The sequence below is a fragment of the Carassius gibelio genome, chromosome A4 (assembly GCF_023724105.1).
Source record: "Carassius gibelio isolate Cgi1373 ecotype wild population from Czech Republic chromosome A4, carGib1.2-hapl.c, whole genome shotgun sequence".
Taxonomy (NCBI): Eukaryota; Metazoa; Chordata; class Actinopteri; order Cypriniformes; family Cyprinidae; genus Carassius; species Carassius gibelio.
This window is the reverse complement of record NC_068374.1, coordinates 11929634-11953246: the sequence shown is the minus strand read 5'-3', so window position 1 is coordinate 11953246 and position 23613 is coordinate 11929634. Positions and strand designations below refer to the sequence as shown.

Sequence of the window (23613 nt, the reverse complement as noted above, 5' to 3'; positions counted from 1 at the left end):
CAGCTGTTTGTAGCCCATGTACAAACTGGGGAACACATAAATTCCCAAATTTTGAAAATAAACATACATGTCAAGTTAGTAAAGATAAATTGACCATTTCAAATAAACATACTTGTACTTCAGTAAACATAAACCATCTTAATTAACCTTAACAGTACTCCAGTACAGTATCCTTCATTTGGAATGTAAAGTGCAATTTGACTTAGGTCAGCTATCTATTCTTGGATTTTGAGGTTCTTCTGTAAAAAGATAAGCCTGTCAACATTCTCTGCAGCAAGGCGAGAGCGTTTTGCACTTACAATGTCCCCGGCAGTGGAGCAAATTCTCTCACTCGCAACGGAGGTTCCTGGGACACAGAGGTGTTGTTGTGCAGCTTTTGCTACATGGGGGAACTTGCATTCATCCACATGAATACTGTCTGCTAACTTGTATGTGGTGACTTCCTCCTCAATGATCTGGGGAAATGGCTTACCCTGCTTTTCCTCAGTTTTGAAAAGCTCCCCAAATACCTCTGACATTGCTGTCTTCTTCTTGGGAGGGGGAGAGGATGGATTGTGTTCATCTGTGGAGGGCACAGGATTCTCCACTAGACCCTTTGCATCAAAGAGAATGATCCTTTAGTATAATTATTACACATATAAGCACACACAGCTCAGAACCACAACCACCTCTAGTGTAACATATGACAAATGTTAAATTATTTTGATCAGTGAAAAGGACACAATTTATAAGAAGCATCTAAATAGATAAAACAATCAAAATAACAAACGATAAAAAAAAAAAAAATCAAATAGTACCTGCTGTTCATGCTCCAGAATTTCATGGATGATATTCCTGTAGAGCTTATCGCGAGAGTCTTCATCAAGGTAAGGCAGGGATTTAAACCTGGGGTCAAGGGCTGTGGCAATTTGGAGGCAATCATGAAGATTCGGGTCAGTGTACCTCTTTGCCAGGTCATTTATAATGGCTGCTTTGGCTTCTTTGACTGTCGCACCGTCCTGGTCTCCTGGTGACATGGATTTGAGAATCATCTCTTTCAGAGGAAGGATCATTGATATAGTGGGGGTTGTTTCACTGCTCATGAGAGCTGTCACTGTTTTCAGTGGTGTGAGGACCTGAATCAGTTCTTCTGCAAGTTTTTGTTCACTGTCATTCAACATGGTTACGTTCTTGACGGACAGCTTAAAACTTTTGTCCAGTAAGGCAGAATAGATGGCGGGCTGCTGTTCTGTGTATCTTTCCAACATGTCATGTACTGTATTCCACCGAGTTGTGACATCATGAATTAAAGGGGTCATGACATGGGTTTTTTTATTTTATTATTATGGTCCCCTAGGTGCAATTATAGTATTACTATAGTTAAAAAAAAAAAAAAACTTTTAAAATGTAGTGAATTATGACATTTTCCCACCCTGTTTCTCATCCTTTTATTCAAACAGTCTGTTTTGGGTTGTTTCCCCTTTAAGAGTTCAGTGTTAACGCCCACTGTTATGATTGGCTAACGACATTTGACGGAACATTTGCGGATTGAGCGTAACTGTTTAGTAGCGAGTGATGCATTCGAAGCGATGGCTCTTGCAATGATAAAACCTTATATGTTTGAGCCGGAATCAGATGAGGAATCAGAGGAAAATGAACCATCACCACAACAACGAAGACTGGATCAGCCCGTGTCCACATGGAAAGTGAAACTATTTTGAATTAATAAAAAAATTGTAACCCGAGACACTTGAAAACGGTTTATTTTTGCATAATTATTCTATAGTTTAATATGCTAACAGTTCAACATTATTTACCTAATTTCAATGAAATGATAGGGTGTACTGCGGACAAAAATGCATGCACAGGCCATATTTGAAGATGCAGCATTGATAAGGCAACATTTTTAATCTTCTATTACATGTAGGCCTACTAGAAAGGCGACATATTTTCAAGATTCTCTTATACAAATAAACTGCATCCATTTTTCCCTGACGTCAGGATCTTTCGGCAGCGTATTCAAAGATGTTGTTTGTCCACAGCCAGGAACAGCACATCTGCGTGGCATTGTAATTTTCCTGTACACAGACCCACTCGCTGTCCGTCGACTGAACACTTGTGAGGCGCGCAGCGCGACAACGATCCGAAATGAGCGTAGTTGTCTTGTGCTGGAGGCGGTCATATGCAAATGGTTGGAACGTCACTTCGCACCGTGACGTCACTTCTTACCATGGATCCAGAACGAGCTGTATTTAGAGCTTGATTAAATAAATGGCTCGTTTATAATGGGGAGGACGTCTTAAGCTATGAAACTTGCAGGACGTTTTAATGGTACAAAGACCTCTTATATTCCAAAAGATCAAGGCAAATTTGGTTTCTCATTTCATGACCCCTTTAACTTGTGTCTGGGCAAGTTTTACATCTCCTGCTTCACAGTCAAAACATGGTGGGCTTTGGTGCTTTTGTGAAAAAATGTCACTATTTTTCTAACCCTCGCCAGGAGGCGGGACACTGTGTTGATTGACACTGCTTTCTTGGCTGCTAGGTTTACAATGTGCGCAAAACAACTTATCTGTGGCCCCAGCCCATCAGCTTCATGGACTGCATTCACAATATTCGGAGCGTTATCTGTAGTGACTGGGAGTAACATATTTGGCCTCCTCAACTTCCACATATTCACTGCGTTTGTCAACTCTTCTGCCAAATGAGCGCTTGTATGACCTTCATACAGGGGACGCGTTTGGAGTACAACGCTTTTCATTTCCCAATCCGACATGTAGTGAACAGTTACAGTGAGGTAACTCATGGTTGCCCGCGAGGTCCAACCATCTGTGGTCAGAGCAAGGCTCTGTGCTTTAGCCAATTCGTTCACAATACTGTTGCACGTCTTTTCATAGAGGTCGGGAATTATCTTGGTGCTGAAAAAAGTGTGAGACGGTAGTCTGTAACGCGGATCGATAGTTTTTATAAGATGACAAAAGCCCACGTCTCCAATCACCGAAAATGGCTGCAAATCTTTCGCAATGAACACCCCCACTGCCTTTGTTATTTTTATGTGTCTCTCGGAACTAGTTGGGTATGTGTGCTGGAAGGATTCAGCGAGGAACTGTTGTTTTTTGAAGGACTTTATTACCTGCTCTGCTATCCTGCCTTCAGACAGTGATTGCTGGGTGATGTCGGCGCAGATGTGCAGTCATGTTGGAAGTGTTACCGTTTGAGTAGGCTACACGTGTAAAACAATGCTGGCAGACAGTCATTTTTTTGTTTACCATTTTTTCTTCCTCTGCGTTATAGTCGACGGCAAAACGAAATGTCTCCACACTACGGATTTGAAAGACGCCAGCGCTTCCTCGTACTGTAGCCTCACTTCACCGCCGCTCGCCATGTTAAAGTGTGGATTGGAATAATTGTTCAGCGCCCCCTAAATATTTACTCGCGGGGAGGAGTTTCCTCCTCTAAGCTCGTACACCAGGCACACACAGTAAATTCGGAGAGAAATAAGACACATTTAAATTATTTAAACGTAAAACCGAAAAAAACGCAATTCACAAGCGCGTATTGAACCGTGGATGTCGTACCGAATGGTTCAATATTATATTGAGAATTGTGACATCCCTAGTTTGTACTAAACCCAGAGCAGCCCTGAATGAATCGACAGATTGACCCTGCTCATATTCCAACCCCACCCCCCCTCTGTTTCTCTCTGTAAAGATAATTTTTACAAAAATATAATTTAATATAAATAATATAATTACCTTATTAAATGTTTCTGTAGTTTTTGTCAAATATTTGGAGGTAGATGTGCACACTGGTGGTGCTTGAGGAGATTCATCCTTCTATGTAAAGTGCTTTGAGTGCCCAGAAAAGTGCTATATAAATGTAAGGAATTATTAGTTATTAATAATTAAATATAACCAGTTTCCTCAGTCGATCACAATATTGTAGACTGCATTTAAAAAGCTTGGCACAGGCTGTTTAATGCTGATCATGTACTGTGTGTATCTTTACACAAAAACTACATGATGTTAATAGCCTAGAAATGAAAAACACAGGAACTCATAGTGAGTCCAGCTGCAATATCATTAATGAAATCATTGTGATGTTGTTATAATGATTATTAATTTTGATTAATATAAAGTTTTTTGAGGGGACCATCTCATATTCTGGTCTGTGATAAACATAACTATACTTTGAGATTTTGTTGTACAAGGTAAACCTCACACACTCACACCCAAACATTCATATGTATTAACAAAAACAAACCACTTTTTAAAAATGTGTGTTTTCTGCATCAGTGTGTGTAATGTGCATTATAGAACAAAATGTCATTGTACTCACTTTTCATATTATTCACTTTACTTCAAGTTGTACTACATATACTTTTTAATATAACATATCACTTTTACTATATTTTTACTGTGTACTGTATCAGTGCATAATATTTTAATTTTCACTGGATCCATGAAGGCTCATCAGTTACATGTGTTATTATTTGTTGTGGAGTTTATCTGTAGATTATGGAGTGCTATCAAATGAAAAGCAGACTACAAGTGTGACACTTTTTGATGTTTTATTCAATTTTCTCAGTAATAGCAAATTATTCGTGCTTAAAGATGTATTATTTAGATTTTTTTTCCCAGTATTTCAAAGGGGATGAGCTGTGTTTTGACCTGAGACACAAGAAAGAAAAAAAGTGGAATTTGAACTCAGATAAAGCAATAAAACAACTGCATTTAATTGAATGTACATTCAAATTACATTACATGCATATGTCACAGTTATACTAAATTAACATTAGAATTGTAAACAGAAAATAATCAACGAAATCAACAAGTGAGACAAATGTGAGCTTTCACAATTCCTTACGAAAATTAATAATTTTCCAAACCTAACTAAATAACTGGAGGCAACGTTTTTTTTAACTGCACGTGGATCACAAACCTGAAATCGGTTGATAAATGTGAACGTTATCGTGTTTTTATTCAGAATAAACCGCAGCTCCCCGTTTACTTCCGTGTATTTTTAAGACAGTCTTGCCCTCACTAACATGGCGGACGCGTTGACGTATCGCAGCAACGGCTCAGAGCGACCAATGAGGCGTCGCTACTGCTTATTGGCACGAACGAGCCGTGGAGCCGCCATTTTGGACCGGTCGCCAGCTCCACTCATTGTAAATTGTTTGCCAGGTGCAATGAGCTGTCAGCGCATTAAATTAATCATATCTCACTGAATAACTAACTGATTTTGACGCGGGTTTTTTTTGCTGCAAAGGTCATTCATGCAGCTATGATACAGGACACATGGTTCAGCGTATTTTAATATTCATAATAGGATTTACAGTAACATATTATATTCTAATATAAGATCCCTTACGAAAATTAACCATGGTTTTACTACAAATAAAACCAAAAAACCATGGTTACTGTAGTTAAACCATGGTTACCACAAATTAACCATGGTTTTGCTATATTAACCATAGTTTAACCATGGTATTTGTAGTAAATCTGTGGTTTTACAAATGGCAGTCAATATGTCACACCCAGGGGCGGGCTATGCTTTGACTAAGCCACACCCCTTCTCAACTTCCACCTCGTGGAGGTCCCCAAAGCCAACCCAATGGCCAAACAACACGAGAACAAGTAAGTGATAAAACAATCTTTATTTAAATATTAAAAAATAGCTTGGGGAATAGGGAAAGGGCAATTAAAACTAAACTCTGACTCGGCCCTCCAGATGGGCTATGGCCGGGAAGAGGTCATGGAGCAAGGGGGCCACGGGGATCCGGGGCGTGGGACTCGGGGCCCGGCCAGAGTCTTAGGTATCCGTAGCGCCCTCCTTCTTCCTCCTCTTCGCTGAATACAACTCACGGTAAGTACTGGTTCACACAGTTCGTTCTCGGGGTGCTCACTCTCTTTCTCTTCCTCTTCCTCCACAGGCAACGGCTGGGACGCAAAGGCACAGTTAATTCGGCTTGGTTTTGCTCTCACCTCTTCGCTGATTGCAGCTCACAGTAAGTACTGGTTCACACAGTTCGTTCCTTGGGTGCTCACTCTCTTTCTCTTCCTCCACAGGCAACGGCTGGGACGCAAAGGCACAGTTAATTCGGCTTGGTTTTGCTCTCACCTCTTCGCTGATTGCAGCTCACAGTAAGTACTGGTTCACACAGTTCGTTCCTTGGGTGCTCACTCGCTTTCTCTTTCTCCACAGGCAGCGGCGTAAGTACAGGTTTCCTCGGTCTCTCCTCGTGTTACCCACTCTCTCTCCTTTTCTCTCCACAGGTATCAACTTGGGCACAATAGCACAGTTACTCTGCTTTGGATGGCTTTCACCTCTGGGCTGGACACAATGTACTGTAAGTACAGGGTTCGCTCTATTCCTCCTCGTGTTATTCACTCTCTCTCCTTTTCTCTCCACAGGTATCAACTTGGGCACAATAGCACAGTTAGTTTGCTTTGGATGGCTTTCACCTCTGGGCTGGACACAACGTACTGTAAGTACAGGGTTCGCTCTATTCCTCCTCGTGTTATTCACTCTCTCTCCTTTTCTCTCCACAGGTATCAGATTGGACACAAAGCACAGTTAGTTTGCTTTGAATAGCTCCCACCTCTGGGCTGAACACAGCGTACCGTGCTATCTCCGGAGATCTGAAGCACGCTCACAACATATACTGTACTGAACTAGGCTAGAACCAGCAGTCTCCTTGTCCTCCCGCGATGGAGTGCGTGAAGGCGGGGGTTTATCTGACAGGACACACGGCAATACACAGCAACCCACAGCAATATACAGCACCACGTCAAAATTATAGGTTTTCACAGCACGAAGACTCACCCACCACACTCAGTGTACGAAAAGGACACCCGTCTTCCTTCACTTCGCTTGGTTCGGATCTGGCGATGGAATATGCGGCCTAGCTAGTGATGTCGTCGTTGTGACTACTTCAATAAGTATTCCTTCGGCTCTCCCACCACGCTATATTAGGGGTAGGGCCGCCCTCCTCCTCCTGGAGAGATCTACACAACGCCAGGTCAATATACAGGGCACTTTCGGCTTGCTCTTAGTACTCACATCAATGCCGCTTCCAATCCCCTTTTTCACGTCGTCTCAATTCGCCGTATAATCCGTTCACTTCTCAACCTTTAAGGATCGCGATGTCTTCACAATCATACAATTCTAGCCTGAGGGAGAGAGAGAGTTAGACAGCCACCAGCAGCGCACCAAGACGGGCACGGCACAGTGCTTCACACACACCAGAAAGAGCTCGCAGACTGTGAAATAACTTGGCCTTAAGTACTGCCTTGTCCAGCGATTCCTCCAATCACCAACCTCTGTCCCTAACTAGGCACAGGTGCATCGAATTCCCTGATTTTCCCTCTTACGGCGCTACCGGAAGTTCCGGTGTTCGGTTTTTCCGGTCCGGGCGGAAACACTTCCGGGCGGAACCAAACTTCCCGAATTTTGGTTCCGCCCCTAAAGATCGTCACCTTGTGACATCCTCCCCCGCCAATCCGTTCTAGTCCCTAGAACGTCCTCGGGCTGTCCACTCACCATAGCGGGCAGGGGGTCGGCCTCGGTTCTCTCGCTGGGATCGTCTCACTGGTGAATCGGGCTCAGCTTGTTCAGGGGCTGCTTCTGGTTCTCTCGGGGCGATCGGGGGTGGTGCCACCACGGGTCTCCCTGGTACCACAGCCCAACCTTCAATCCAGGGGGCCGCTGGTACAGGTTCCGTGGGGACTTCTTCCACGGCTTCAGGGTAGTTAGGGCATGGGCGAATCATGTTCCGGTGCACCACACGGTCGGGGCCTGACTTCCCTTCTGGCCGGATGGTATAGACCGGCTGTCCCGGCCTCTGCTGCCGGCAGACTACATAAGGGGTGGCCTCCCAACGGTCACTCAGTTTCCCCTTCCCCTGCCGCCGATTATCTCTCACCAACACCCTCTCTCCTGGCAGTAGAGGGGCTTCCCTAGCAGTCCGATCATACAACCGCTTACTTTTCTCTCCTGCCGTCTGTATCCTTTTCGACACCTGCTCGTAGGCGAAATGCAAGCGCTGGTGATGGCTCCCCACCCACTCCGTTACACTTGCTTCCTCTTGGTCGGCTGTCACTCCTAGGACCAGGTCAGTAGGCATTCGTATGTGTCTGCCAAACATCAGGTACGTGGGGGCGTAACCCGTAGTACTATGTATACTGTTGTTATAGGCCTGTAGGAGGTTTGGCAATGCACTCACCCAATCGTCCTGCCGTTGTTGGTCCAAGGTCCCCAGCAGCCCCAATAGGGTCTGATTGAATCTCTCACAGCCGCCGTTCCCCTGAGGATGATACGAAGTGGTGTGAGTTTTCGTGCAACCGTACAACTGGCATAGTTCTCTTATTACCCTGGACTCAAAGTTGGCTCCTTGATCGGAGTGCAGAAACTCCGGGCATCCGAACGTCTGGAAGACGGCCCGCCATAAAACTGTAGCGGTGGTGGTTGCAGTCTGGTCGAGGGTGGGGATAGCCCAAGCGTACTTTGTGAACAAATCCGTTATTACCAAGATGTTCTGGTAGCGATCTCGTGGTCGGCCCAGTGTCAAGAAGTCCATAGCCATGATATGAAGGGGGGCCTTCGCATGGATGGGTACCATTGGCGCTCGGACCTCCCGTCTGGACTTAAACAATATGCATCTCGGGCAAGCTTGAATTAGGGCGTGCACCGATGCCTCTAGCCCGGGCCAAAAGAAGAATCTCCTAAGCAGGGACACGGTCCTCTCCTGTCCCTGGTGCCCCAACTGGTTGTGGTACGCCGAAACTAATGCCGTTACCTCATCTGCGGGTACCACGATCTGGCGTACTTCTTCGCCCAACTTCGGGTCACTGACCCTTCTGCACAGAACGCCATCTCTCAGCTCCAGCCTGTCCCATTGCCCCAGCAGCCTCCTCCCAGTATCCGTCTGGGCTAACCTCTCCGCTGGCGTCAGCCGTCGGCCCTGTTCCAGCCATTCTCTTACCAGCCGCACATCTTGATCCCTGGCCTGTCTCTCCCTCCACCGACGGGGATCCCATCCCCAGTTCTCAGGCACGGCCTCTTGTCTGCTGCCTGGTGCCTCTACTGCTCCTACCATATAGCCCTCCTCCGGGCTGGCCCCTCCGGGGCTTTCCGCTTCGGGCAGCCTTGAGAGGACGTCCGCGTTCGTGTGTTCACGCCCTGGTCGGTACTGTAGTTGATAGTCAAAGTTGGCCAGTTGGGCCACCCACCGCTGCTCCACGGCTCCCAGCTTCGCCGTCTGTAAGTGTACTAATGGGTTATTGTCTGTAATGATCGTCACCTTGGCACCCCAGAGGTAGTCTTTAAATTTCTCACTTAGGGCCCACTTCAATGCCAGCAGCTCCAATTTGAAAGAACTATAGTTCGCATCGTTCCTCTCGGCTGGGTGGAGGCTCCGGCTGGCGTACGCGATGACCCTCTCGACTCCGTCCTGCCGTTGAGCCAACACCGCTCCCAGCCCGAGATTGCTGGCATCTGTATACAAAAGGAATGGTTTTGTGAAATCTGCGTATGCCAAGATAGGGGCCTGTAGCAGCTCCTGCTTCAATGTCTGGAACGCCGACTCCTTGCTTCAGCATGCCTTGCAGGAGTGTACGTACCTCGGTATACAAAGTGGGCGGAATTGGGCGATACCTCTCCCGGCTGGGCCCTGCATCCCCGGTAGGTATATGATGTTGTACCACCTGGGTGCATCCGTAGTCTTCATCGTGGGTGGCGAACACATGCTGCCATCTCCGAAGGAGGGCCTGTAACTTCTGTGTCTGTGCTTGTTCTAAATCCTCCCCTTGTAATGACTCACCCGCCAGGTGGCTCGGCACACTCCTCTCCATACCACCCCATGGGGTGTCTACTTGTGTCAGGGCCACCTCGATGACAGTGGGGCACACCTGACGAAAATTAATATCCCTCTCTTCCCTTACTTGGTGGGGTGTAACCGTTGTCAGACGGGCTAATCGTTGGTGCCAATGTAGTTGCACCGCGTATGGGTGTACATTCCGTATCCTCACGGGGACTCTCCCCCGCCGGACCGTCGCTAGTCCTCGTGCCACTTCCACTTGTGGACAATCCACATGGGGCTCCACCAGCACCCACTCTTCTGGGCCCGCTCTTCGGGGCGGTACTCGCGCCCACACAACAGCCTCACTTTTTGCGGGGACAGACAAAGCAAAACGACACATCATTCTTCCTACCTCTTCCTGTTCTCTGCGGACTTGGCTCATTTGCACCCTTCGACAGTCAGCTACCACACACTCCCACTTGGGCCTCTCTGCAGGTGGTATCTTCGATACGGGCCTAGCCCGAAATAGCTCTTCCCAGCAATCAGCGAGGACATTCATGCCCAACAGGGCTCGATGTGCACCCAGACAATGGTCTTGCACGATAATCACACCTTTCTGGGGGACCATCACTCCGTGAACCTCTAGGTCCGTCAATCGGTAGCCAATATATGGGATGTCGAGGCCGTTTGCGCCCTTCAGAGTAAGCCAGGGGGCCTCCGCCCCTGGTGCCCCTTGTTTCCCAAACACTTCTTCGGATAAACTCTCAGCAAATAACGTCACTTGGGAAACTGTGTCTACCAGGCATTGAATCTCCTTGCCGCACACTCTCACCTTCGCCACGGGGCTACGCCCAATCATCTGGCTCCTAGAGCCATATCCTCTTCCAGGGTCTTCTCGAGGGGTCCCGGCCACGCGACCCACAGTGGCCGGCCGACCTAAAAAACCCCTTCTGACGCCCTGCGGGGCCCACACTGGCGGCTATAGTGACCTGGTTTGCCACAGCGGTTGCAGATGGGTCGCCCTTGCTCGTCCCATTCAAAACGGGGCCGATTAAAGTGGTTCGGGCGCCTGAACGGCTCTTGGCCTCCCTCTGAGTACACTCGGTCTCGGGGCGCTGGCCGTGGTTCCTCCCGCGCCCGTCCTTGGCGCAATTCTCCTACGAGGGCTTTAGACAGTTCAGACATCTGATCGCGGACATCTTTCAAAAGTTCAGCCTTCAGTGCTTGCTTCCAGTCAGGCCCTCCGGGTTGTGCTGGTGCTACTTCACTGACGGCCGCACACACTGGGGGACCACTCACCTCAGTCTCATCACCTTCCAGGGCCAGTGCCTCTTTCTTCAGATCTTCGAACGTAAGACCCGGGTCCCTTCGAAACTGGATACGTAGGCTCGGTCTCACCGGACTCTCCTTCAGCCCCAGAAGAAACTGGTCCCGCAATAGAGTCTCTCCATCTCCCAACCCGTGGTCCTGACGGGTATGTAGTCGGGCGAATTGCTCTCGCAACCTCAGGGCGAAAGCTCTAATCGGTTGACGGGGGCCCTGCTTACAATTGAAGAACTGGGAGCGAAGGACAGCTATGGGGGTGTGGTCACCATACTGTTCAGTGAGGAACTGGAACACTGTTTGGGCGTTGGCTCTAACGGCTTCAGGGGGCGGCATGCACCTCTCGCCGCGCTTCTCCATCCAGGGAGTTTAACACAAATTGAAGCCGCTGGGCTGCACTAAGGCCCTGTAGGTCGGCCAGGTACTCTAGTTGGGCCTTCCATTCAGACAATCGTACCTCGGATTCTGTCCCCCCATACTTTTGGATCCAGGGGCTCCCCATAAAAACGGGCATAGCACGGGGTTGGGCTGAAGGCCCCGCGTCGTCGGTCATTGGACGACCTTGGTTACTCAACTCGAGGTGGAAACCCTGCCGACTACGCCAAATCTGTCACACCCAGGGGCGGGCTATGCTTTGACTAAGCCACACCCCTTCTCAACTTCCAACTCGAGGAGGTCCCCAAAGCCAACCCAATGGCCAAACAACACGAGAACAAGTAAGTGATAAAACAATCTTTATTTAAATATTTAAAAATAGCTTGGGGAATAGGGAAAGGGCAATTAAAACTAAACTCTGACTCGGCCCTCCAGATGGGCTATGGCCGGGAAGAGGTCAGGGAGCAAGGGGGCCACGGGGATCCGGGGCGTGGGACTCGGGGCCCGGCCAGAGTCTTAGGTATCCGTAGCGCCCTCCTTCTTCCTCCTCTTCGCTGAATACAACTCACGGTAAGTACTGGTTCAGACGGTTCGTTCTCGGGGTGCTCACTCTCTTTCTCTTCCTCCACAGGCAACGGCTGGGACGCAAAGGCACAGTTAATTCGGCTTGGTTTTGCTCTCACCTCTTCGCTGATTGCAGCTCACAGTAAGTACTGGTTCACACAGTTCGTTCCTTGGGTGCTCACTCTCTTTCTCTTCCTCCACAGGCAACGGCTGGGACGCAAAGGCACAGTTAATTCGGCTTGGTTTTGCTCTCACCTCTTCGCTGATTGCAGCTCACAGTAAGTACTGGTTCACACAGTTCGTTCCTTGGGTGCTCACTCGCTTTCTCTTTCTCCACAGGCAGCGGCGTAAGTACAGGTTTCCTCGGTCTCTCCTCGTGTTACCCACTCTCTCTCCTTTTCTCTCCACAGGTATCAACTTGGGCACAATAGCACAGTTAGTTTGCTTTGAATGGCTCTCACCTCTGGGCTGGACACAGCGTACTGTAAGTACAGGTTTCGCTCTATTTCTCCTCGCGTTATTCACTCTCTCTCCTCCTCTCTACAGGTATCAACTTGGACACAAAACACAGTTACTCTGCTTTGGATGGCTTTCACCTCTGGGCTGGACACAACGTACTGTAAGTACAGGGTTCGCTCTATTCCTCCTCGTGTTATTCACTCTCTCTCCTTTTCTCTCCACAGGTATCAACTTGGGCACAATAGCACAGTTAGTTTGCTTTGAATGACTCTCACCTCTGGGCTGAACACAGCGTACTGTAAGTACAGGTTTCCTCGGTTTCTCCTTGTGTTACTCACTCTCTCTTTCCTTTTCTCTCCACAGGTATCAGATTGGACACAAAGCACAGTTAGTTTGCTTTGAATAGCTCCCACCTCTGGGCTGAACACAGCGTACCGTGCTATCTCCGGAGATCTGAAGCACGCTCACAACATATACTGTACTGAACTAGGCTAGAACCAGAAGTCTCCTTGTCCTCCCGCGACGGAGTGCGTGAAGGCGGGGGTTTATCTGACAGGACACACGGCAATACACAGCAACCCACAGCAATATACAGCACCACGTCAAAATTATAGGTTTTCACAGCACGAAGACTCACCCACCACACTCAGTGTACGAAAAGGACACCCGTCTTCCTTCACTTCGCTTGGTTCGGATCTGGCGATGGAATATGCGGCCTAGCTAGTGATGTCGTCGTTGTGACTACTTCAATAAGTATTCCTTCGGCTCTCCCACCACGCTATATTAGGGGTAGGGCCGCCCTCCTCCTCCTGGAGAGATCTACACAACGCCAGGTCAATATACAGGGCACTTTCGGCTTGCTCTTAGTACTCACATCAATGCCGCTTCCAATCCCCTTTTTCACGTCGTCTCAATTCGCCGTATAATCCGTTCACTTCTCAACCTTTAAGGTTCGCGATGTCTTCACAATCATACAATTCCAGCCTGAGGGGGGGAGAGAGAGAGTTAGACAGCCACCAGCAGCGCACCAAGACGGGCACAGCACAGTGCTTCACACACACCAGAAAGAGCTCGCAGACTGGGAAATAACTTGGCCTTAAGTACTGCCTTGTCCAGCGTATCCTCCAATCACCAACCGCTGTCCCTAACTAGGCACAGGTGCATCGAATTCCCTGATTTTCCCTCTTACGGCGCTACCGGAAGTTCCGGAAACACTTCCGGGCGGGACCAAACTTCCCGAATTTTGGTTCCGCCCCTAAAGATCGTCACCTTGTGACAAATATGCAAAAAAACCATGGGTTACTACAGTTTTACTATAATAAAACCATGGTTCTTTTTCGTAAGGGATATAAGTGACCAGACGCCCAAAATCTAAATATGTGAGGTAGGATATTTATAAATCACAAGCTATAAATATGATAAAGAAGCAGAAACAGATAGTTGCAGTAAAATAAGATATTTTAATAAGAAGAAACAATTTATTATAATTTGTGACATATACACTCTCTCTGTTTCTCTCTATCTCTCCATCTCTCTCTCTCCATCTCACACACACACACTCTTCTCCCTCCCTCCCTCTCTCTCCATCTCACACACACACACACACACACACTCTTCTCCCTCCCTCCCTCTCCATCTCACACACACACACACACACTCTTCTCCCTCCCTCCCTCTCACACGCACACACACACACACACACACACACACACTCTTCTCCCTTCCTCTCTCTCTCACACACACACACACACACACACACACACTCTTTTCTCTCTCTCTCTCTCATACAATCCCACACACACACTAAAACCCCTGAAAGAGGACTGTTTTGCAGAGCTTCTTTCTCGTGCTCCCTTTCTGTAGTTCAAGAGAGGAGAGTTTGGCAACATGATGGAGCCTAATCTTTAGAAACACAGACACAACCAGTGACAACATATCAGACTGATGGTTGTCGATGCCAAACTGGGTCTCCTCAGTGTGCTCCCCAGGAAGGAAAACATCCTATTGTCCCAATCTCCTCCCGCACAATGTGTGTGACTGTTGACACCAGGGGCGTAGCAAGCTTTTCAAAAGTGCGGGGGATGGATGTGGTTTGTTTATAAACAATAAAAACAATGAATACATTGACGGAGGGGTACAAAATGCAGGGCTTAAAGTTCTCCGGCACCGTTCCGGATTTCCGGCTTGCAGCGTTTGGCTGGGAAAAAAAATAATCCTACATTTTAAAAAATATAAAAAAGCATGGCCACATCCTCACATACACCCTAATCAAAACATTTTAAAAGAAAACACACCAGACACACATGGAAATAAGCACCACCCACGACACAACACACACACACATGGCCTCTCTTCCTTCATAGACCTCTTTCTGAAACTGATGCCTCCAGCAACTTCCTCTCCTAAAGTGGTAATAATGGGCAGCGGTAAAGGAATAGGGACAAACAGTTACAGCTGTGGCACTGAAAAAAACCTCAGTGAATATTGAAAAGTAATATCATGAAATAAACGCAAACAATATCTAATGGGCTACTGTTGTTTAATGTCAAAATTTTTCAACTTCACTTATATGATTTCTCTTGAAAAAGGTGTCAATCTTCTCCTGCCTCTTTCTTTTTTGCATTTTAATGATACTGCGTGACAAAAAGACAGTGGTAAGCTTGATAGTGACATGGGTCTGACAGGACTGTGACTGAGACTGCTAAATTTTGCTTACTTGCGCCCTGAAAAGGGGAGAGGAAAAAAAAAAGCCCACAAAAAGCTTTTTGTCTTGTTGTATAAATAATTTAACAATTTACTGTTTTTAAACATTAAAATAATATAAACTTTTCTTTCATAGTTCTTCAACAGGTATGCAAACAATGTCAGCATTTCTCACTTTTTTCTCCTCAACAGGTAACGTTACAATCAAACACAACAGGTAAGTATCTACAAAAGTATTCAGCTAATCAACAAACATGCTCAAAATATCAAAATCAGTTGCACTGGCAATGAACCCATAAATACACTGCTTAACAATGGCAGTTTGTCCCCCCTCCTCGTCAATTCCCTGCCTTCTTCATCACTGTTATGTTATACATTGCATGCCACATAACGTTACATAACTGAATTTAGCTAGCTGCTGAACAATATCCCAATAATAGCAATTAGCATAAGTCTAAAAAACTAAATATGATATCGAAAACACTCGACATGTCAACAAAACATCTTCCCAAACACATATCAAGCTTATTTAAAAACCTAGAAGTTGTGTTGTGCAGAAGTCAGGTGGACACACAGCTGATAGTCCTACTGAATACACTGTTAGAATTTGTATTATGGCAAGATAAAAGCAGCTAAGCTAAACCACTGCTAAAGAAAGGCCACAAGCAGAAGAGACTTGTTTGGGCTAAAGAACACAAGGAATGGACATTAGACCAGTGGAAATCTGTGCTTTGGTCTGATGAGTCCAAATTTGAGATCTTTGGTTCCAACCACTGTGTCTTTGTGCGAGGCAGAAAAGGTGAACAGACGGACTCTACATGCCTGGTTCCCACCGTGATGGTGTGGGGGTGCTTTACTGGTGACACTGTTGGGGATTTATTCAAAATTGAAGGCATACTGAACCAGCATGGCTACCACAGCATCTTGCAGTGGCATGCTATTCCATCCGGTTTGCGTTTAGTTGGACCATTTATTTTTCAACAGGATAATGACCCCAAACACACCTCCAAGCTGTGTGTTACGTCTTGAGACATATAGTGTGTGTGTCTTGCTTTGCTGGTCCCCTCGTTCTCTCTCTTTCACAGGATTGGATCCTACCAAAGTGATCTCCAGATCTGATTGGTGCAAATGGGACCAAGGAGCAGCAATAAAAGGATCTCATTTTCCATTTTGTAAAGTTTTGTAAATACCCTTTTCTACACTTTGAAGCTGTAGGGGGTGAGTGCCATTTTTCTTTTACAAATATTGGTTTTGTTTGGGTTTTTTTTTTTTTTTTTTTTGCTCACCCCTGAAGTTGTGCTTTTACTCTGTGGCTCTGTAAATAAATGTACAAAGGATCTTTTGATTGCTGATTTCAGTTTGTTGCGGCCTTAACAATTGGCGGCTCGTCCCGGATCCTGTAAAACTAGATCATTTGATTAGGCCTGAGTCATCGTGTTTGATCTAGATGCAAGCGCATGAGCATTGGCTGTTGTGTTTGCTGGTGATTAGAGCTGAAGATTCCAAGATTACATAGTCATGATAGACCTGGCTCTTTTATCTCCGCTCAGCCCACAGAAGATGTTACTTCTACCCTCTCTAAAGTTTCAACACCTTACTTCATCAGTATTTGTTGCTAGCAAGGATGTTACGTTGGCGACTCCTTTCACGGAATCTGAGGTGGATACATACTTCATTGGCTTCGCGCTAGTGGCATCTACCTTGAGATGGCCCAAAGAGAGGGGGGTATCATTACTGCGGTGCAGGTTGGTAGGTAAGGCCGAAGAAGTGTTTTCCATTTTACAAATTGAACCAAGGTTGCATTAAGTTGTGAAGACTGCCATGTTTAGGGCTTATGAATTGGTATCTGACAGGCAGAAATGTAGAGCCTACGTGAAATCATCTAATCAAACCTTTTGTGGAGTTGGTCCACGTGACGCAGGTTTTGTTTTAGAAGTGGTGTGTAGCAAGCAAAGTGTCTGATTTTGTACAACTGTTAGTTATTAGATGAGACCAAGTTGTGTGTCATTTTAAAAGTCTCTTCTCTCTCTAAAGCCACCGAGTTTGCGGATTAGTTTTATCTGACACACAAGACCGTTTCACCCTTTGAGAGTTAGTAGGAGTACATCTGTTTAGATGGGGTTTTGAAAGAAGAAAATATCCACGTTTTCTCTAATGAATCCCATCCAAAGAAAAAACAAGTCTGTCCACAACAACAGTGGTTAAAAGTCTGTTCGTTGCTATTGGCTTGAGCCAGATCATATAGCTAACTGTGAGGTCTGGAACAAGAGAAATCCGTTTGCTCAATTCAGATGTTGATGTTGCATCTGTAGACCGTCGTAGATTCTTTCTCAAATCGTAATGCTCTCTACATGCCTTTTTTTTTTTTTTTTTTTTTTTTTCAGGAGAACTCATTAAGGAAATCAAAAACTACAGTAGGCAGATCACCATATTGAGGGACATGGGAGCAGGCCAGTCTCTCATAGTGTATAGTCTTACCATTTGTAATCAAGTCATGTATATGGGCTAAAATTCTTGTTCGTGGTGTTGGACTTGAGCATTTTGAGATTCCATTGCATAATGTCTTTATGAAATCTAGACTGGTTACAGGACAAGTGCAAAGTGATGTATGCTCCAAACTTCCTGTTGATGGTGTTGACCTTACCCTAGGTAACGTTTTGGCTGGGCATAAGGTGTATTCCCAAAAGCCGTAAGCAAATCCTGGGTGATGTGCTACTGTGTCAACCCCTTAAAACCTGTAATTTGATGTGGTTTAACTTTGTCAAAGCGTGGTTTGACATTTATGGGTGGGGTGTTACATCTTGAGACATATAGTGTGTCTTGCTTTGCTGGTCCCATCGTTCTCTCTTTCACAGGATTGGATCCTACCAACGTGATCTCCAGATCTGATTGGTGAAAATGGGACCAAGGAGCAGCAATAAAAGGATCTGCTGTGCCCGAGGGGGGAGCTCTGCTCATCTTGTGATTTTCCTTTTTGTTCCATTGTACATGTGCTGTTGTGTGTTTGCTACAGAGTGTTGATGCTCTTAGGGTGTACTCACACTGCCAGTTTGAACCGTGCCCGAGTGCGTTTGACCACCAAAGCGCGGTTCGTTTGACTAGTGTGAGTGCTCCGAATTGTGCCCGGGCACGGCTCGATTAGCCGGCCCTGGCCCGCTTGGAAGAGGTGAGCCAGGGCACGGTTCAGTTGGACTCGGGCGCGGTTCGCATGCAGTGTGAGCGCTAACCGTGCCGTAGCACAGAAAAGGACGCTTTGCATCACGGTTTTGCGACGCTCCAAAACCAACATGGCAGGGAAAGGGTCGCTTTGGTCTACGGCAGAGGTGCAAAACGCATAAAAACTAAACCGCAAAGTCCTTGCTGCACTTCAGCTGGTACCTTGCAAACATCCTCATACGAGCAGTGCGATTACGTGAAAATTTTCGCACCACTAAGGCGACATCTGTTTAACAACAGGCTGTGGACCAAACAACACAAAATTATCCACAAAGAAAACAGAGCGATGCACTCCATTGTGTTCAGAGAGCGCCGCTCTTCCTGTTTATTCCTAAACCGTCGCACCATAATGACGTAAACGTGCTCCGGCACGAATCCTGAAACCCTATATGTGAGTGCAGGCCAGAGGGGGAGTGGGGAGGGGGGACAATCGTATTCGGGCCCGGTTCATGGCAACCGTGCCTAGTGTGAGTACACTCTTAGTTTGCCTGGTGCTCTGCCTATTGTGTGCAGTGTGGATTGAGGTGATAAGGTGTTGTCAATCTCATTTTCCATTTTGTATAGTTTTGTAAATACCCTTTTCTACACTTTGAAGCTGTAGGGGGTGAGTGCCATTTTTCTTTTACAAATATTGTTTTCTCCGGTTTTTCATTAGATGGGGAGTTAGGGTAGGTGTTTTTTTTTTTTTTTTTTAAGAAATTTTGTATTTTCTGTTAGGAGCTTACCTGGCGTTTGATTGTTGTTTTGGCCTTTGCTCATCCCTGAAGTTATGCTTTTACTCTGTGGTACTGTAAATAAATGTACAAAGGATCTTTGATTGCTGATTTCAGTTTATGTTGCAGCCTTAGCCTAGACAGGGTCGTAATGTGTAAGTGCTATTTGACCAAGAAGGAGAGTGATGGGGTGCTGCGCCTCCACAGTCACCGGACCCGAACCCAATCGAGATGGTTTAGGGGTGAGCTGGACCACAGACAGAAGGCAAAAGGCCCAACAAGTGCTAAGCATCTCTCGGGGAACTCCAAGACTGTTGGAAGACCATTTCAGGTGACGACCTCTTGAAGCTCATCAAGAGAATGCCAAGAGTGTGCAAGGCAGTGATCAAAGCTAAAAGTGGCTACTTTGAAGAACCTAGAATGACATTTTTCAGTTGTTTCACACTTTTTTTGTTATGTATATAATTCCACATGTGTTAATTCATAGTTTTGATGCCTTCAGTGTGAATCTACAATTTTCATAGTCATGAAAATAAAGACAACTCTTTGAATGAGAACGTGTCCAAACTTTTGGTCTGTACTGTGTATATATGTGTGTATATATATATATATATATATATAAATAAAAATAAGTTGAGCATTTAGATGTCAAACATGTATTCTGTCTTTTTACAAAGCATTCTGTTGCAGCTGAATAACACGAGAAAAATCAGAAGCCTATAAAACACTGCAAGATTAATTTTGCCTGTGCTTTAAAAAGAAAATACCAGAGCACAAACAACTAGGTTAATATATATATTTCAAATATTAAAGTGGTACAGACAAGTAAACAGTGCGTAATAAGATGGGAACAAACAAATCAATTAGCAATATCATAAATACAACTAAACAAAATTTCAGGTACAAGTTTAAAAACTGCATAGTTATGTTTTTATAAATAATCAAAGTTGATCAATTAAAGCACTGTGTGCTCCGTAACGAACGTCCTGGTGTGCTCCCTGGTGTGCTTGGTAACGAACGTCCTGGTGTGCTCCGTAGTGTGTGATACGGTGTGCTCCCTAACGAACATCCTGGTGTGCTCGGTTACGAACGTCCTGGTGTGCTCCGTAGTGTGTGATCCGGTGTGCTCCCTGGTGTGCTTGGTAACGAACGTCCTGGTGTGCTCCGTAGTGTGTGATACGGTGTGCTCCCTAACGAACATCCTGGTGTGCTCGGTTACGAACGTCCTGGTGTGCTCCGTTGTGTGTGATCCGGTGTGCTCTGTAAAAAACGTCCTGGTGTGCTTTGTAGTGTGTGATACGGTGTGCTCCGTAACGAACGTCCTGGTGTGCTCGGTAACGAACTTCCTGGAGTGCTCTGTAGTGTGTGCTCCGTAAGGAACGTCCTGGTGTGCTCCGTAGTGTGTGATCCGTATGGCGTTTATTCAGTCTCAAAACTCGCGCACATAAAATCTAGGCGCATGCACAGGATACGAGGGCAAAGAACAGCATCCGCGCGCAAAATGCCATCCTCGCGCGGGCGCATTTCTGCACCGCGAGCGCACAGAAAGTATCCGCGCGCGTTTCTGCTCCACGCGCACAAATACTGTCTTGCGAGCACGGGGCTGTGACGCACTCTCGCTCGTTCGGCTATCAAGATGAAATTTTAGACTTTGGAGGCGGGGCCAGTGGCTGATGTCTCCGCTCATTTGATTGGTCACTTTCAACATACAGTCACCTTGAGTCTCCCACCTCTCTCTTTTACCCGCCGTTTTTGAGGGGAAGGAATCAGCCAAGATGTCTGAGAAAAAAGAGGTAAAATGAGGAATAATCGCTATAGTTTAAAATCTATATAAAAATATAGACCTAATGCATACCCAGATAGCAAACCGACGTAAAATCAACACAGAAGCGATTTTGATCCAGCATCCTTTTGCGCATCGAAGTAGGCCTACTGTTGAACTGACGTCAGGTGCACCATTGAGGCCTAATGGAAAATCGACACAATTAACTTAGTTTGTTTACCTTAAAGGCTGCAATACACTACATGACTTTTGCTGAGGCTTAGTATAGATCACACTTCTATGATCTACGAATAAACTGGGTCAAGCGCCTCGCGTTGTGTTTGCACTAGGTAGAGCGCATGTGTATGTTTGGGATCTCGCATATTGATGTGTCATATGTGATATCTGACATATGAGTAAACTATCTGCCTATTAATGCTTATACTTAGTTTAACAACTTAAATTATACACAGTTTATCAGTATTTTTAAGAATAAGAATTTTTAAGAATAATTAAGATAAATGTGGGTATGTACAGATTAGGTATTAGATAGAAAACAGAATTTATGTTTCTAGGTTTACCTATTCCACAAAATGATCAACTTATGTTAGGTTAATTTATAAAATAATGTTATGTGTATATGATAGGAAGAGTTGCAGGATGCTGCACGGCGGGTGGTGTCCCTGCTGCAGAATGCCCTGTCTCAGCCAGCACCTAGAGAAAGTGAGGATTGTTGTTATTGTCACCTTAATATTGTTTACAAGCAGTTATTTTTAATATTCTTATGATGGGCAATATTTTATATACTCTGTTATTCATTTATTGTCTTTGTTTGAATGGCAAATTTGTGGTTTTGCTGGTTTCTCATAAGGAGTTTCTGCAGAATCTGCAAACCAGAGGCATACTGGTAATGCCATTGAGCAGAACATGACAAGGTTTGTCATATTCAGGCAATAGAGCTTGACAGTGCTGTTTTTTTTTTTCATCATTACAAAATCATTTTTTTTTAATGTTGTGCGCTTAACATTGTTTGTCTCTTAATGCATCTTACCCTGTCTCATCTCTTATTTTACTCTTCTATAGATCCTTCCCAGGGCTGTTTGGGAAGACTTTTACCAAAAGAAAATCAGCGGGGAAAAAGAGAACAAATTCTGCTCTTAACATAAAAAGCCTCAGTAGTACCATCAAATGCTTCCCGATTCAGTTCTACTTAGTGAACAAATATGTGGAGAAGACACCCACAAACATTGAAGAATTAAACCTTCTTCAGGCAGGGATGGGCCGGAGAACAATTGCTGTAATGGAAGATGCTGACCATTCATGGGTAGGTTTTCTTTAACACTATGCACATTTAACATTTAATAAATTAGCATACGTTTTTATCCAAAGAAACTTACAAATGAGAACAATAAAAGCAATCAAACCAGCAATAGGGCAGAAATATGCAAGTACCGTGAGTCGTGTCCAGCCACAGCTAGTCCAGCACAGTACATGTAGCAAAACTTTTATTTTGTTTTTTTGAAATAGACATATAGACTAGTAAGTGTTAGTATTAATGGGTCAAGTGTTAACGAAAAAGATGTGTCTTTAGCCATTTCTTGAAGATGGGGGACGATAATATCTAAACTTAACATCTACCTTACTAACTATTAATTAAGCAGTAATTAGGAGTTTATTGAGGCAAAAGTTGTAGTTAATGGTTAGTTAATAGTGAGAATTGGACCCTAATCTAAATTGTGACTGCTTTTTAAAATTTAAAAAGATTAAAAAGAAAAATTAGGGTGATTATGAATAATTATGAATAATTTATTGTCTTTGTGTGAATATGTAATCCTGTAATCAAAAAAGTAACTGTAGTCTGATTACAGGTATTTTAATGTAATATAATCTATTTCCAAGAACTTGATGTTTGGAATCCAGTGTTTCCCACATAAGTTTTGTGTTATCTGTGGTGGGTGGACAACTGGACATTATACACAGGCTTTTCTTTAACAGAAAACTTATATTAATTATACACAGCTGTCCAGAAAACTTGAGGAGACATACACTAAAATGGCTGATTTGAAAGGGGCATGGATTTTGTACAAGGCTGTTGGTAAGATAATTAATTTTCCTATCTTTATGTACATTGTCTATCAGCAAATTTACTTTACTTAAAATTGTACAATATTAAATGTTTGTTTATTTTTTCTTGTAGGGGGATGTGGACAAAGAAAATTGTGTATTGTGCCCCCTGAGGCAGAAGGTTATTCGGGTATTTACCTAAATTCAGTTGCACGTGGGAAGTCAACTCTGTACATAGTACCAGTGCAAGGAGCACTTGATTTGACACCACTTCCTTACTCTTCAAAGGAGTTCGAAAAAATGCCAAAAGCAACATGCCATTCGTGCTTAGAAAACATGCCAGTCCAGTTATTAGCCGCACATGTGGCATCTTGTGAGACAGTGAAGGTCTCAACTGACTCCGATGAACAGGCAGGAATATTTTAACCAGAACAATTGCTCTAAATAAATGAATTAATCAGATTTTATTTGTCCTTTGGCTAATATGTTTGTTTTGTTTATTTGTTTGTTTTCTTGCAGACTGAACATTTCCCGGGGTCACCAGATAATGAAGACCTGCCATCAACCAGTCTTGCCATTGACATTATGCCATCCATTGACAACTCTCCAGATGGCACTCCCAATATTGGCCTGTCTGTGACAGTAAGTTGTTA

General features: G+C 45.0%; 1 protein-coding gene and 1 long non-coding RNA gene across 2 annotated transcripts in view; one reads left to right on the top strand and one right to left on the bottom strand.

Moving 5' to 3' along the window:
• LOC127969489 (C-type lectin domain family 10 member A-like) overlaps positions 1-23613 on the top strand; it is a 423625-nt gene that overhangs the window by 96919 nt on the left and 303093 nt on the right. The gene's annotated exons all lie outside the window — the stretch shown is intronic.
• On the bottom strand, positions 11822-13684 carry LOC127969926 (uncharacterized). The gene is made up of 2 exons (XR_008156418.1): positions 13564-13684; positions 11822-13486 (listed from the first exon to the last, which is right to left on the bottom strand). It is a non-coding gene; the product is annotated as an uncharacterized LOC127969926 (long non-coding RNA).